Source organism: Choloepus didactylus, chromosome 10, assembly GCF_015220235.1.
Source record: "Choloepus didactylus isolate mChoDid1 chromosome 10, mChoDid1.pri, whole genome shotgun sequence".
NCBI classification, from domain to species: Eukaryota; Metazoa; Chordata; class Mammalia; order Pilosa; family Megalonychidae; genus Choloepus; species Choloepus didactylus.
Window position 1 is genome coordinate 100,242,690 of NC_051316.1, and position 4,424 is coordinate 100,247,113.

The window sequence follows — 4,424 nt, forward strand, 5'->3', positions numbered from 1 at the left end:
TGTGGGTTCCTAGCCCTGTTTCCAGGGGAGAAGAGTAATCCCTATGCACATACTGGGGTGCCTGTGTGTTGGTGCCTATTATTGGGTGTCAGCTGAAAAACTGAACTAGGACCCTTTTCTCTACCTGGCCCTTCCAAAACTTGCCTTGCTGGTAGAAGCAACTAGGTATAGCTAAACCATTGTAAGAAACAATAAGTCAAAGCAGCCTAGGCAAAGGATAACCTGCTTTAAATCATACAATAGAGCATCCTGGAGGTGGCTACAGTCTAATTCAGAGAGAGTATAAGGGGACTCAAGAGCCCCTAAAGTGAGGAATTTCCAAGTCCATGAATGCATACAATGGAATATTTTTCACCTGTAAAGCAATGAAAGTCTGATACATGCCATAAGGTTGATGATATCTGAAGACATTATGTTGTATTAAATAAGCAAGAAACAAATGGAAAACTATTATATGATCTCAGTGATATGAAATAATTAGAACATGCAAATTTATAGAATTTAAAACTAGATCAAAGGATAAGAGCAGCCAGGTAGGGGAGGAAATGGATAAATAATGCTTAAATGGGAAACTGATGCATTCCCTGAGAAAACCTAGGAGATCATCTATGTAGAGTGTCTCTGTAATGTTAGCCAGTGTCTTTTCCTTGGCACTTCCAATTGAGATGAGACATTTCCCACATTATAATAGTTCAATGTGGATGATGGGAAGTCCACCTCTAAAACTAGTTGAGAGAATTAAATGAGGAAAAACATATCACATACTTAGATTATCTGGCATTTATTAAACCTTCATTACCAGCCAGAATGCAGAAAAGCTTCCAAACATTTCACAAATAATTCACAGAAAAAATCAAATTAGAAACTTTTTAGCTCTAAAATTATCTCCAGCTGCTCTTTGCCTCCTCACTCCTTCCCAGTCACTCTAACATCCCCTCTGTCCCTGGACCATAGCTGGCACTCACCCATCTCGGCAATTTTGCAGCTGTTGTCTCTACCCCTGGAATATTTTGCCTACAAACATCCTCAAGGCTCACTACCTTCAATTCTTTATTCAAGTGCTACCTTCTCCAAGAAACCAATCCTCATTGCACTACTTAAAACTGCAACTTATTCCCATCACTCATGACCTCTTTACCGAGCTAAGTTTTTTTTTTTTTTTACTTTTATTGTAGTAACACGTATACAACTCAAATTTTCCTATTGTATCCACTTTCAGGTGTACAATAAAGTGATATTATTATATTCACAATATTTGCTACCAACCTACATACATTGCCTAAACATTTCCATTACCCATTCTGCAGAAATTCTGCATCCATAAAGCAATAACACCTTATTCCTCTTACCCCACCTTAGCTTCTAAAACAAACACCACAAAATGGGTTGGTTAACTATTAGAATTTATGGTTCACAGAGTTGGAGATAAGAAGTCCAAATCAAGGCATACCACGTCCTTGCTTTCTCCTGAGGCTGTAGCGTTCTGGTGCAGACTTGTCAAAATCCTTGGGGTTCCTGGTCTTGTATCCCTGCCTCCTGTCTCATGGCGCTCTCTCACCCCTTTGTCTTCAGTTCAGGTTTATCCTGATTTGGCTTCAGGTTTACCTCTCTTATAAGCAACCAGAAATGGAAATTAAGGTTCACTCTTATTCAGTTTGGCCACAGGTAAATAGGAGACCACACTATAGCTGATAATACAACTTCATAGTGTCCTATTTACAAATGGGGGCTCACCCAGGAATGTGGATTAAGATTAACAATGTGTCTTGTCTTTGGGAACATAATTCAATCTATCACACACCCCAACCCTTAGTAATCTGTAATCTATTTTCTTTCTCTATGAATTATTTACTAGCAACACAATTGTCCATCAACAGATGAATTAAAAAACAAAATGTGGCATATTCATACAATAGCATATTATTCAGCCATATAGAGGAATGAAGTTCTCATACATGCAACAACAGGGATGAACCTTGATGGCATCACATTGAGTGAAATAAGCCTACTGCTTTTTATACCACTTAAACACCATGATATCTACTGATTTATTATGTTTGTTTTTATGTTTTCCCCATTAAATACAGCTCTAAAAGAAAAAGTATTTTTGCTTAGGATTTTTGCATTTCTAGAAATATCCAGGGACACGGTAAATAATTGTCAAAGAGTAAATGACAAGTTTACTTCTGGCATTTTCTTACTTGGAAGTCACTTTTCCTGTTTGGGCAGTAAAAGATAACTCATTTTCAGATTATAGAATTCAGAAGACAGATTTAGGCTGTACCCAAAAGATCCACATAGAGAAAAAAAAATACAGTGTACATTGGTTTGGGAATTTAGTAATGGGTTTCACTGCTGTGTGATCTTCAGGTAGATTTTTCACATAGGCACAAACAAATGTAAGGATAATAAAGACAAAATCTTTGCAATATGTTTACATTTTAGCCAATCATCAGACACACTGCATTACCTAGCAAGCACATTACAAAGTAAGCATTCTGAACTCCATTATCTCAAATGCTTAAAAGTATATTTACTTTCTGGTGAAATCACTGCCCTCCCCTCTACGTGGGATCAGACACCCAGGGGAGTGAATCTCCCTGGCAACGTGGAATATGACTCCCGGGGAGGAATGTAGACCTGGCATCGTGGGACGGAGAACATCTTCTTGCCCAAAAGGGGGATGTGAAAGGAAATGAAATAAGCTTCAGTGGCAGAGAGATTCCAAAAGGAGCCGAGAGGTCACTCTGGTGGGCACTCTTATGCACACTTTAGACAACCTTTTTTAGGTTCTAAAGAATTGGCGTAGCTGGTGGTGGATACCTGAAACTATCAAACTACAACCCAGAACCCATGAATCTCGAAGACAGTTGTATAAAAATGTAGCTTATGAGGGGTGACAATGGGATTGGGAAAGCCATAAGGGCCACACTCCACTTTGTCTAGTTTATGGATGGATGAGTAGAAAAATAGGGGAAGGAAACAAACAGACAAAGGTACCCAGTGTTCTTTTTTTACTTCAATTGCTCTTTTTCACTCTAATTATTATTCTTGTTATTTTTGTGTGTGTGCTAATGAAGGTGTCAGGGATTGATTTGGGTGATGAATGTACCACTATGTAATGGTACTGTAAACAATCGAAAGTACGATTTGTTTTGTATGACTGCGTGGTATGTGAATATATCTCAATAAAATGAAGATAAAAAAAAAAGTATATTTACTTTCTATAACTATAGAATATGAAAGGCAAATGATGGAGAAACCAAAATTCTGATTGCTATTCCATTTACATAAAAGATATGCATTACAATTTATCATTAAATTTCAAATTACAAATTTTTATGTTGTTTAAAATACTAATCAACACATTGAAATTAACTGTAGGGATCCAAATGAAAATACACTTTTTCTAAATCAATACAAGAATCATACCACATTTGAGAGTTCTTATGCTTTCAATATGGTGTCTGTAACTTAAAGAGTGAAAATACGTAACTTATACAAAATGCAATAAGCTTAGTCTAAAACGGTTTCCCTCTTAAAGAAGGAATGTACATTTTCAATGTACCAGATTCCTTCAGAATAAAGGCATGTATGTATTTAGGTGTTATAGCAAATCATTCAGATCTTTCCAACAGATAAGGCAGTTCCTTAACATGATTAGGAATATCATTCTCACACTTGACTGACAGAAAGGAGAGTCACTGGCAATGCCAGACACTAAGGGTTATGAGAGAAAGGGAGAGCATCAAATATACTTAAAGTTAAGGTAATTACTTCTAAAAATTATCATAGAATATCTGTGAACCTGCAGGTTTTGAATCCTGTAGGTTCTAGAAAAATAGGCAGTGAAGAAAGCCTAAGCAGGGTCCAAAAAGAGGAAGGGAACACTGAAAAGGCCATTTTGAAGTATACTGCAGACAAGATCAGACACTGTATTTTGTGCATAACAAACCGTCTCAAAATTTTGACTTAAATCACAATGTTGTGACGTGGCCTTCTGGGCTGGGACTGGGCTCAGTTGGATGATACATCCAGTTTGGCCAGGCTCAGCTGGTCTAAGCAGGAGCACATGCCTCTGCAATCACCTGCCACATCATCTAACGACTGGCTGATGGTTGCCTGGGGCATTTGTTTCTCCTGCATTGGCCTCTTACGCATCCTATCTTGGCCTTGCTCATATGGTTGTTTCAAAGTCCAACAGCTGCTGGAACAGAATTTACAAAGAGCTTGGCATGCACCTCTTGCAATATCACTTCCAAAATCTACTTGTTAAAGCAATTCACCAGCCCCACCAAGATTTAATCTGAAGAAGGGGCTGCCCAGTGTTGTGGCTATTTTGCAGTTTACCATGATCACCTACACAATTTTCCAAAGAGAAATGACAGGAGGCATCAATGGAGAATTAAGAACATGAACAGCTA